This window comes from Pleurodeles waltl, chromosome 4_2 (genome assembly GCF_031143425.1).
Source record: "Pleurodeles waltl isolate 20211129_DDA chromosome 4_2, aPleWal1.hap1.20221129, whole genome shotgun sequence".
Lineage (NCBI taxonomy): Eukaryota > Metazoa > Chordata > Amphibia > Caudata > Salamandridae > Pleurodeles > Pleurodeles waltl.
Genome location: NC_090443.1, coordinates 950216782 through 950229814, shown reverse-complemented (window position 1 = coordinate 950229814; position 13033 = coordinate 950216782).

Sequence of the window (13033 nt, the reverse complement as noted above, 5' to 3'; positions counted from 1 at the left end):
ACAGAGTATAAATATGCCCCACAGTTTGCACAATCACTAAGTAATAATCAGCATACACTGACATCCACTCACAACAACGCACAGAACTCATGAATTTGGAAATCTGGGCTGTATGCTCATACCTGCACCATCAATCATCAATGCATGTCCAGATTTGCCACATTACTGAGAAAGCCTTTGAGCATGTTTAGCTTTGCCCCATCATTTATCCTTTCTGCATGTTCAGATTTGCCCCATCACTTATCCTTTGTGCATGTTTAGCTTTGCCCCATCACTTATCCTTTGAGCAAGTTTAGCTTTGCCCCATCACTCATCCTTTGAGCATGTTTAGCTTTGCCCCATCACTTATCCTTTGATCATGTTCAGATTTGCCCCGTCACTCAGTAACCCTTACAATATGTTTAGATTTTCACAATCACTCGTTAATCCTAAGCCTGGTGTGACAGATAAACCTCTGCAATGAGTTCTGATTTGCAATGCGCACCTGTCCTTTTCTTGTGCCTATGGACTTTCGATCTGCTATTTGTATATTCACAAGGAAAACAGGACTGATCACAGTCAACTCTTGATGCAAGTGTGTGTTCATTCACTGACACTCGCCACAACGCATGGCCAGAATCACAATATGTTGTTTTTTTATCTGTAGGAGATAAGAGTAATCAAGTGGACATTTTTACAAGAGGTTTTAGTGAAAAACTCTGCAGCAATGCAGTTCCTGTAGGCTCATTAATATTAGGAGTTTTGTTGTAGTATTTTATGCTTAGCACTTACTTTTTGGCCCAGGACAGGACAAGCTGAGGAGTTACCATCAACCATCGCAACAATGCATTTCTTGCAGTTCTTTATTCTTATGTCTCAAGATCCGGCCTAAGCTGACCAAAAACATTTCTACATTGCTTATAGGCTCCTGTGCGTTAAATTAAGGTGCAGTTGTGGGAAATTGGGAAACTGGTCAAAGGGAGGTGAATTGCGGTTACTGGTTGAATAACTATTCAAGCAGTAACCACAATTCCTTTCAGGATGAAGTCGCAAGCAAACCTCAAATTAATCTGTGCTTAACCTTCAGGTAGCTTGGCACAAGCAGTCAGACTCAACTTGAAGGAAGTGTGTAAAGTATTCATGCAGCACTTCAAACTGCCAGTTACACCTAGTCCTGTGACCCAGGATACAGGCAGGCTGCAGGCACCAAATGGTTGGGGACTACAAAATGCCAACTTTATGAAAGTGCCATTTTCAGAACTGTGATCTATAAACCAAATTTAACATTAAAGACGGTTTTAAATTACAATTCTTTAGACACCAACTTCAACATTTCCACTTGCTCCCAGTTAAAAGTCATCACTTATTAAATGTAATAAGGTAACCCAGTGTTATCCTGTGGGACAGATAGAGGTTGCAGTAGTGAAAAACAAAGTTAAGACATATTCACTACCAGGACATGTAAAAGTTTAAAAAGTTATATGTACATGTCCAAATTTTTAAATACACTGTACCCTACCCTCCGGGATGAGTAGGGACTCCTTTGGCGTTGACTTACATGTATTAAAAAGGAAGGTTTAGGCCTCGCTAAAGGGTTACTTTGGCAAGTTGAAATGGCAGTGTATACTGCGCACTCAGGCTGCAAAGATAGGCCTGAGACATGTTTAAAGGGCTAATTAAGTGGATGGCACAATGAGTGCTAGAGGCCCACTAGTAGCATTTAATTCACAGACCCTGAGTACATGTAGTACCACTTTAATAGGGATGCATAAGTAAATTAAATGTGCCCATTGGGTGTAAGCCATTGTTATCATGATTTAGATGACAAAATTGAGATCAGCAAAAATACAAAAATAAAGGCAAAAAGCTTTGGCAAAGACCACTCTAAGCCTGACGGATCTAACAGTGCTGATCTACAAAGCTCAGCCAGGAGGCAGAATCTGGTGCGCCAGAGATGTTTTGTGAAACACACCGCAGTAAGTTGGCACTATGTTTGCAAAAGCCACTAGCCTCTGTTACAATTCAGCGAAAGGAGGTTATAGAAACATGAAAGTGGGAAATCTCATGATGTCAGAGCAGGCTTAATTTACAATATAACACTTACTTTGATCTCAGTCCCACTATGGAAGCATACGTTAACAGCTCTAGACGTGAAGGATGACCAGTGAATCTAGGATTACATTGTTATAATATGTACATTCTTTTGATGACTTTAATCTTGACTTTTACCTGTTCTAGTTTGACGTTTAACAACTGTAAGAATTGTATCCAGTCCTAGCATTTGTGACACATCATTCTACACTCTAGTACTCATAGTTTTGACTTTCGCCTTTATCAAGGCAGAGCAAAAATGACAGCACAGTAAAGGTATCTAAGCCAAAAGGCCAGAACTGCCCATCATCTCACAAGACAGTTTGTGAGATCTTTTGAATACACTGCATATCAAATCTTGGGCTAGATGGTTGAAACTTTTTATAGTTGCAAAAACTTTGAGCCAGTGTTTGCAGCAGCAAAGGTTATTTCCAGTGTACGAAATACACACTAGAAGTCAGGAAACTTTGACTAACTCCTAAAATGGGTTTCTGGATGATTCCTGAATCACAGATTGGAAGGGGCCTGTTGTGAGCGCCCTTTTCAAGTTGTGATTTGGTATCAGATGTATGGTTTGTGAATGGAATTCTGATTGCAAACCATTGATGAGTTACTGAGTTCCAAGTTTGAGTGGTAACTCCTTTACAAATGGGAAGGGGTCCCTTTTTAAACCTTTCCACATTTTTAATTGTGTTTTTAATTGGGTAAAAGTTTTGGGGTGGAGTAGGCGATGGTCCAAGAGACAACTGACAACTCTCACTCAAACATTTAAAATATATATTTAAAACAGCAGCCCACGTGCCCTTAAAGAAAATTGGACTGCTTTAAAAAATGGTTTTCCTTATTTAACAACAGTCACAGGCCTGGTGGCCCTCTGATACTTTCAAGCCACCATCCCAGAATGAGTCACAATTTGCACCCTCCCTAATGAATATTCATTGGGTAGGACGGATTGTGACTCACTCCGATTCTGAAGTTTGACGGGAAATGCTCAGAATTTCAGTTACTGCACATTTAACTTGATTTTTTTACCCTTGCATACATCTCTAAATGAGAGCAAAGTGTAGTCCTTTTCATAGTCTCTTTGCTGTCGTAATGTGATAGCAGGTATTGCACCTCTGAGTTAATTTATCAGTGCAGAATACTTTGGCTAATGCTGACATTTCTGGCCAGTGCCAGAAAGTTAGAAGTAAGTTAGAAGTTTTAAGTAAAAAAGCTCTTTAACAATAGGTAGGTCTGGGCACTTTGATTGATGCACTTTGATTGATGCTTTCACAACGGAAAGTTATTGCCTTTTCATTGTAGAAGCCTCTGATATCTACATGGACGTCGATTCACTAAAATACAAGAAGTAGCCAAAGTGACATCACACCCCTCTTAACCCTGATGAAATTCCAAATTGAGCTACCACGTTTCACCCCCTCAATAGTCTCCTGTTTGTTCCTCTGGGCCTGTGGTGAGGGCAAGGGGTGGAAGGTGCTTAACGTAGAGTGCCACACTCTGGTGCATTTCTGTTCTTGTCTCTGTCATCATGACCCTCGAGACCAGGGATGGCAAGGGCAGTGCCAAGGGCAGAAAGTGGAAAATCCAGAGCTGCAACTGTTACTCATCAGTTGACGTCCATCGATCTCCAACATTTGGGGATTGAGAATAGGGAGATTTCTTAATTTATTTACTTGTTTATTAATGGGTTTTTATTTCTTGGTTTGTATGTTTATTTATTGATTTATGGCAATTAGAGCACACCTCTCGCCCCAGGGTCAGTGGGGCGCTTTACAAATAGCAATTTAATTACTAAAGATCATCTTCATAACTTCAATTTATTTCTGAGGGAATCAGCAGCGGGAATAAATGAGAGCTAGCCACACAGGAGGAGAATACTACAGTAGAAAGAGAATGAAAAGGTGTGTTTTAAAGTTTTAGGATTTAGAAAGAATATCTGCAGAAATTAATTTCCTCAGTGACTTGCATTCAAGTGGATGCTCTGTAAAGTGGATGTAATCTTTAATAAATTCATTTTTGGCTTAAAAATCAGGATTCCTGTGCTTCCTTCTGAAGTTTGCTTCCTGAATCGTTCGTGATGACCTGTATGCTCTACACTTTCTCTTCTTCCTGTAGGCAGGTACCTGCGTCACCATTATCAGATCACATTTCTAATCCTGAAAGGAACTGAACAAAAACACTTGAAATTTCTGTTCAGATCATGATGTTCCATTTTTTGTGCTGTAACCTTGATTCCAAACCAAAACAACAACGTGGCAACCTCTTAGTGGCCAGAGGCCCTCAAACCTCTGAAAATGTTTTCGACTTGTACTCACTAAATATTTGTGTTTTAATTGTCTTCATCTGTTGTTTACCGTTGCTGGACCTGGCCATTTTTGCAGAGTCATCCCCAGACTTTTTGCCTCCTTCCTCCTATTTTTTCTGATCTCTTTTTGTTGGTTTTAGTATTCTGGGCACTTTACCACTGCTGATCAGTGCTGAAGTGGAAGTGCTCCCTGTGTAAATTGTGATTCTGATTAGTCGTCCATGATTGTCATATCTGATTTACTAGTAAGTCCCTAGTATAGTGCACCATGTGTGCCCGGGGCCTGTACATCAAATGCTATTAGTGGGCCTGCAGCACTGATTGTGCCACCCACACGAGTAGCCCTGCAAACATGTTTCAGGCCTGCCATTGCAGTGTCTGTGTGTGCAGTTTTAAACTGCCCTGTTGACCTGGCAACATGTAAGTCACCCCTAATATATGCCCTAGGCAGCCCTGTGGGCAGGGTGCAGTGTATTTAAAAGGTAGGACATATACTGGTGTGTTTTACATGTTCTAGTAGTGAAATACTGCTAAATTCGTTTTTCACAATTGCAAGGCCTATTTGTCCTATAGGTTAACATGGGGATTGCCTTGAAATATCTTTTAGGGGTAATTTCCCATTCGGAGCAGATAAAGTTGTGGAGTTTGGGGTCTCTGAAATCACATTTGTTTTAAAAAAAGATATCTTTTGGTGAAGTTATTTTTAAATTGTAAGTTTGAAAATGCCACTTTTAGAAAGTGGGCATTTGCTTGCTTAACCATTCTGTGCTTCTGCCTGGCTGTGGAATACACGTCTGGGTTAGGATGGTAACTGGGCTGATTGTTAATTCACTCTAGACAATCACACAAAGGGAGCTGAGGTGTGCCCTGCATATCCCGATGGGCCTTCCTGAGCTAGAGTGATGGGAGGAGCAGACACTTTCACCTGAATAGGGCTGTGCCTGTCCTTACACAAAACAGTCTCCAACCCCCTAGACTGTGCCTGGGACCAGGGCAGGAAAGGCAGGGTCTTGTGCACTACAACGTTTTTCCTTTGAAATTTGCCTTATTCAAAGGCTGCGATGAGTATAAGTATTGGACCCAAAACCCTAGAATTTTAGAACACTTCTAGATCACAAGGAGACTCTGCCAAGGAGAAGAGCTGAAGAGCTGTGAGAAGGAGGAGGGGTAGTGCCCCTTTGCTGTGCATGCTTTGCTGGGTGGGCCTGCAGTTGCCACTTGTGAAGTTTCTCCAAGGACTTGGCCTGAGCTTGCCTCCTGTGCGGAAGTCTCAGGGACATCAAAGACTTCAACTGCCAGCCCCTGGGATCTATTGCTGAGGACCCTGACTTGCCAAAAGGTGCCCACTCCAGTTCCTGGGCCCTTGGTAGTGAAGTCTGGAATAAAACAAGAAGAACCTGACACATCAACTCTGGATTACTGTAGAAACGGCGCCACTGCCCGATGCCACGCTGCTGTCTGCACCCGAAGTTGTGGTCCCCGCTGAAGTGTTACGACTGCGACGAACACTGCAGGAACAATGCCACCGCAGCGCCTCTGAAGTCCCACAACATTGTGAGTCCCGAGTGCTGTGCACTGACGTCTGTGTCACCCGACTCCGCTGTGGTGCCTGTGGCCCTGTGGCAGGGGTTTTTCTTAGGAGTGTGACTCCCTTATCCTAACTAGAGTGAGGGTCCCTACTTGGACAGGGTCCACACTGACTGCCAGCTAGAGAACCCATTTCTAACAACTGTCCCTTTTATTACACCTTCTTTTTCCACAGTGGGCCATCTTAACTTTCCACTCATCGTACTCAGGTTTGCAGGTCTACCTAAAAATATTTTATCTAGTTCATAGTTTTCTTGTACTTGTTTTCTGTTTATCCTGTTTTAAATGAAGGACTACAAGTACCAGAATACAAAGTAAAAAAGCAGGAGCAGATAAGCTTTTCAAGCAGCGCAGCTGCAAAATTTGTGAGCTTGATGCTGCCGAATTTTAAGAAAATCGTGACTTCATTTATTTTATCTGTCTTGTAGCGGATCAATTGCTTGTGACACCTTTTGAAACCTATCACATAATGGAGAGCCCACTGAAAAGGAGGTGTCAAAAATGCCAATTCATTAAAATTCTATGGTGTCAACTTAGAAGTGGTCCACTTGCAACCCACTGTAAAATGCAGGTTCCTAAAATCATCAGTTAAGTACCACTCTATGGGACCCATCTAGAAGTAGAGAATGGTGATATATGCAGCTTACTCAGAACACAAACTAATTTAAATTGTTTGAAAGATGCAGTTTCACACTAACCACAAAGCTGACAAAGAATATTTAGATGTCTACTCAGGAGCAGCAGCATAGATGCAACCCACCTAGATAAACAGTTTCCAAAGGGCACTAATTATTAACTGCTCCATGGAGTCTACCAAGGAGTGGAATGGTGTAGAAATCTGAAGTACAGGTCTGTGAGAGTTGATTTTCTGTTTTAAAGAACATCACGAACTGGACTGATGCTACATTATATTATTTTTATATTATCCTCTGTCTTGCCTCAAACATCACAAAATACCATGGGATGACTAATCCCACTACCTTTGCTAAATAAAGTATTGCTAGTGTTTACACGACGGAGCAGACAGTGTGCTCAGAAAGGTTTTCTCATTGTACTGATTCAAGGACGCTTCTCATCATCCCAGGCTCCTGCTAAAACAAGGTATCGGCCTAATTGTGCAGAAAAGACTGTGAGAATTACTGAATCTCAATGTCTTGCTATTCAGAGAGAATCCTCATATGTATTCTGTAGTAAAATGTTTCTACTAGCTTGTTTCCTATTGGTACAAACCCTGAAAACTATGGGGCATATTTACATGTCCCGTGCGGCGCAGTTGCGCCACTTTTTGTGATGTGCCGGCGGCGCATAGTGCAGACCCACATCTAAAAATCTATCACAGTTAAAGATGGAATTTGAGGAAGTGGTGAAGGGAAATGTGGGTATGGATTGCTAAGGATATTGTAGGGAAAACTAGTTGCTTTATTTGTGTAAGGAACCAACTAGGCTGGCAAAGGAGGCCCATGCTAAGATGACGAAGGTGGCAGATGAATGTGGGGTTGACATAACGCAGCGAAAGAAGCTTCAGAGCAGCAGCGGTTTCTCTATTAGTGGCGCTGGGCAGTTGCCCAACTGTATGTTTAGTTGCCCTCAGGCCGCATAATTAATTGTTTAAGATGCAGTGCCAGCGAACTGCTTCTGTTTCACCATGATCCGCCGGGCAGAATTTGCCTTGCGAGTGAAGGTGGGCAGAGTCGGACGTGGGTGAGAGGGTACAGCGTAAATGGTTGAGTGGCACAGGTTCAGCTGGGCCTCCTTGGGGTGAAGAGCACATGCCAGGTTTGACAGATCCCTTGCTCTGCTCAGCCCGACATGCGCACTTGAACCCTCACCTACCTGCAGCAATGTTAAGAGCCCCGGGGAATTACAGTCACAGCTCCCAAGTCCCTAAAGGAGCGATGGCAGCGCTCAACCGAGCCAATCATCGCGCTGCTCTCATGCTGTTTCCTAACATAAACAGCAACAGAGCAGCATCTAGACTGGCTCAGGAGATGCGGGGTGGGACAGCGCGAAGTCACAAGTGTTCTTTGTCTTGTGGAAGATGTGAGGCCCAGAATCGATGGATTCTGCCTATTTGTTAATCCCCTGAAGAGTAGGTGGAACCTGAATATTGCGGAACGTTGGCCTGGTTGTTTGTATTAGGGCAGCCGGTAGTAATTAATAATTAATAATCCTCACCACGTTCCCTGGGTCCTGACGGGTACTGTAATACAGCCATAAACTGTGTGGCCCTTCACATCCCTGAACCCTGGTGCTTCCACACAGGATGCACTAATGATGGAATTATAGCATCCTTTGGTAAAGTGCCCAAATGGACGGAAACTAAGGAGGTTGGCCCTAACTGCAGTGCATCCTTGAACAGAGTTTGTGTTTTAGAGATCACTCTGTGACCTGACTAGTGGTAACAGGTTAAAGCTCAAGAAGCGTTGGCTCAGCCTTTCATCATGCCAGGCTCTATGTAGGGTGGCCACGGGGTCTTTCAGTGCATTGAAACTGCAATGCTGCATTTGCAGGGGTGTATAAACTTTACTTGCAGCAAACAATTTGTGCAAAAGCTAGTCCACATTGTCCTAAAAATGCACACACAGACTCACGCTTCCACGCCCTCAGGCATGCACGTGGGCGGAGTGTAACCAAATGAGAAGTGGGCAGTGCAACGGGTGCTTCAGCAGACATGACGTCGTAGAGTTTTCTGCCAGACACCCACTTGATGTGGGTATCGTGGGCCCGTACCACCTGGACAGCTTCTGAGTTAAGTTAATGATAAGCAGACAGAGATGCACACAGTGTTGAAGACATGTTTTGAGGCATTCTGTTAAACATAGGTATGTTTAATATGCAGCCGGTGGTCATATGAGAGCTGCATGACTCTGAGTGCTGGTACTAATAGATGATGTCGAGAGAGGTGCAGTGAAACGTGAGTAGGAGCAGAAACAGTGGCTCTTCTGGAAGATATTGTGGTTTAGCAGGGGCGGCTCTGCTAGGTTGGAGGAGCATCACCCTCCCCCCCTTTTGCCGGCAACAGCAACAGCTGCAAAACTTTTACAGTAAAAACATAAGCGTAACGTCATGTTTTGGCGTGAAACCCTCTTCTCCCATACAGCTACCCCCACCCGGCTAACGACATTTTCGTTTACGCTAGCCTACCCTTTGCACCGGCTTACACCATTCTTACACCATTCCATAAATATGGTGCCCGGCTGGTGCTCAGGATCAGGAATGACGCAAGCCGGTGCTATACTTTTTGATGCAAAACCTCATTAGTGCAGTTTTGCATCAAAAAGTATAAATATGCCCCTATGTTTATTATGTTTTAAAACGGCGGGCTATGGGCGTGACAGGGACAGAGGTGGAGTGCACGGCAGTCCCCCTCAGTGCACATGTATGTTTGGTTGGCCGTCTCGAGCCAGCCAAATATACGTGCGCACTAGGCTCTCTCCAACCCTGCACTGCTTTGCCGGGTTGGAGAGAGCAGGCAGAGGCTCCCACTCTGCCTCAGAGCGCCCTGGCTGGGCGCTCCATCCAATCCTACTGCTGCTTCCATGCTGCTGGCAGCATAAAAGCAGCAGTAGGATTGGACGCAGTGCAGGTTGGGAGCCTGTGCCTGCAATGCAAGACTGGAGCAGAGCGGCGCAGGAAAAAGGTAGTTTTTTAAAATTATTATATTTTTTGTTGTTGTCCCCCCACCACGCGCCACCCCGCCCCTTTACCCTCCCGCGAGCTGTGCCTGTGGTTTAGTTCCGTGACCTACGTTAGATATGCTTAGTGGTGGCAGTGGGCTGTGGCAACTTGTCAGATCTAACTGCTGGTGCAATAATGCTGAATGAAGTGAGCGGTGGAAAGAAGTGGACACATCTGTTCTTCTGCAGACACGTGGTACAGTTTCATCATACACTGCCACTTCATGCATGTTTATTAGAGGCCTTTGACCTGCCGTCCATGGGTGGCTCTAGCTCTGGGCAGTGATGTTGAGTGGGGTGCAAAGAAAATGATAAGATTGGATGCTTTTTTGGTAGACATGTTGAGATACAGATCGTTCATTCCCTCCCACACCTAGAAATCATAGGCTTGTATGTATATTGGGTGGCCATGGGTCTGAGTTACCTTGTGGTTCCAGAAGTGCACGTGCAGGAATATATCATGAGGTGGTCGCAGGTCATCGCCCTTCAGCCGTGAAAATCGCTGGTACTCAAAGCAGCCACCGTTAGGGAATGGAAATGAATAACTGCCTCCTCAAACTTGCCATTTTATGTACTGAAAAGGCGTTAAATATAAAACCATGTTCTCGACCCATCCTTAAGGTGCTACTGACTAGCTTTAGTTTTCATGCCATAAATGAATTCTTTTTTTGGGAGAGCAAAACAAAATATTGGGAAATTCATTGCCATTTTGGACAATACAACGTAGTTTAACAATAAAGGTAACGTTGTTATAGAGCTTCATTCCCGTTTCTGAGAAAATTATTCAACTCTTATTCAGAAGCTCCGTGTCTCCTCCCCAGAATGGGCCTTGGGACTTCTCTGGAAGTAAATGTCAAAGCTGAACCACTTTAAGGTCACGTGACAACAGAGTTCGTGTGAGATTACAGGACACGGGAAGATAAGAATGTATTCATGTGAGCGTTAGGTTGCGAAACAGAACGTGCATTGCTCATTTACATTTCACGTTTACGCATATTTCGGTTTGAGGTGATTTATTTCGGTACTGAAAGCCGGTGTTTGCCAATGCTCCTCGTTCAACGAGGAGTGTGCTGGAGTGTTCTGCACACCTCTCCTAAAAAAATATTCGTCAGATTTGTTTTTGTTGCCGCGATGTTGTTAGAAACAAGAAACCCACATTGATGCCTTTATTAATTAAACATGTCACCAGTGTATCTCGAGAAAACTGCTTGTAGGTCAGTGCAGACTACAGGATGACTTCCAAGCAAGCGTGCCATGGTTTACGAACGTATTTCTAACTTTAAATGACTTGCTTAGAGTTATAACTTTGTAGATATTTGTCCATCCTATTGTATTGCACTGTTTGTAATTTGTATACCAAACCTTTTGTTTTATTGTTTACATTTGATTGATTTTGTTTATAGTCCTTAAAAATACAATGTTGAAAAAATAGGAAATATGCTCTCTATCTAACTGTTCAGATATGTTGCACGTTTCTATGCAACAATTGTGTCTAGACTGCAGACTCGGTTCGCAGGAGGAAAAAGGGGCGGGGCGGTGCGTGTTGGGGGAAACAAAAAACAATTAATAATAAAAAAAATAATACACTTTTGCTACGCCGCCGCACCGCTCCATCTTGCATTTGCAGGCACAGGCTCCGAGCCTGCCATGCGGCCAATCCTGACACTGCGTCAGGATTGTCTGGGAGCGCCCAGCCAGGGCGCTCCCAGACAGACTCGGAGCCTGTGCCCGCTCTCTCCAGCCCGGTAACACAATGCTGGGCTGGAGACAGCCCTGTGCACATGTGTGTTTGGCCGGCCCGAGGCGCCTGGCCAAATATACATGCACTGTGTCCTCTGTCACGCCTGTGGCCCTGTCCCTTTTATAGTAAAAACATAAAAAACATAATAAAATAATTACCCATTTGACTGCTGTTGGGGTAGTAAAATACAACAATCATCAGGGTTCATTGGGCACCTCAGAGCTCTCGTACCAATGCACCTATTGCACCAGCAGTAGATACGCCCCTGGGGTGCGTGCTTGTCTACAGGGCTGTGTAATTTGGTGTGCAGGCATGAGTGTTCATGTGTGCGTGCATGTATGGGGCCCTTCTTGGGGGCTAGGTCTCTCACAGTTCTATTGCAATCAAAAACGTGCTCTTTGATAATGCATCAATTGGTCATTTTATTTCTTTGCGTCTGTGGCTGCTGTTTGCGGCAATTATCTGAAAACTCGCACTAAGTACATTTATTTTCTGATTGAATGTTTCGTTTAAGAGCTAAAATGCCAAAAATGTATATTTGTGGGTGACACCCTGCCTTGACCTTTGGCTTTCTGTTAGTAGATAATTTGTTTCTAAACATTGGGCCAGATGTATCAAGAAGGCCTTTTGCGAGTTGGAAATAGCGATTTTTAAGAAATCGCTATTTCTGATTCGCAAAATGCAATGCATCATATTTGCGATTCGGTAATAGCGATTTCTTAAAAATCGCAAATGCTATTACCGAATCACAAATTGCGATACCGGCCCCATTCGCACCTATGGGCCTGTAGGCCCATATTTGCGAATTTTTATCATTTCCAAAATTGCGATTTCTTAACTGGAAATCGCAATTTTGGAAATGCAAAACCCCAGGGTGCTGGGGGCCTAAGGCCCCCTCTGCTGCACCCCAAAAAGTTTTTTAGGACATGTAAGGTGCACACATGCCAAAAGGGCATGTGTGCTTTACATGTGCATTTTAAAAATGCATTTTAAATGCATTTTACAAATTTGCACATGGTTACCACCAAGTTCAACTTGGTGGTAAATAGCGATTCCTTAATGCCCAATTCGCATTAAGGAATTGCTTCTTACATGTGCTTAGAAATCGCAAATAAGGAATCCTTATTTGCGATTTCTTATTTAGAGAGTCGCAATTTGCAACTCTCTATACAGGGTCGCAATAGCGATTCCTTAAGATTGCTTTCAGAATGCCTTTAATACATTCTGAAATGGCTTTTTGCAAACGGGCCTTCGCACCGTTTGCGAATGCAAAAAGCTTTAATACATCTGGCCCATTGACTTTAAAATTGTAGCTAGTGAGGGGACAGACATTTGGATGAGGTGATCTATATGTTTCTGTAAGAACATTAAACGCTGGAGTTCAATAATAGCTCTTTTTAAACAAAAAAGGGCTCAGTAAGGATAATGTAGTAAATACAAGTGATTTTGCAAGCATGCAAGTTAGCTGTTAGGATCATTTTGGGATGGAGGTTGATTGCCAGCAGGGATTATTTTGTCACAAAATATGAATGCTTCAGTACAATGCAGTGCAGTGCGCCTGCAATGTGTCATTCAGTTCTCTGCTTATACTGAATAAGCAGCTACCTACCTCATTTTCGTATGAAATCTCTATATTGATGTCATAACTAC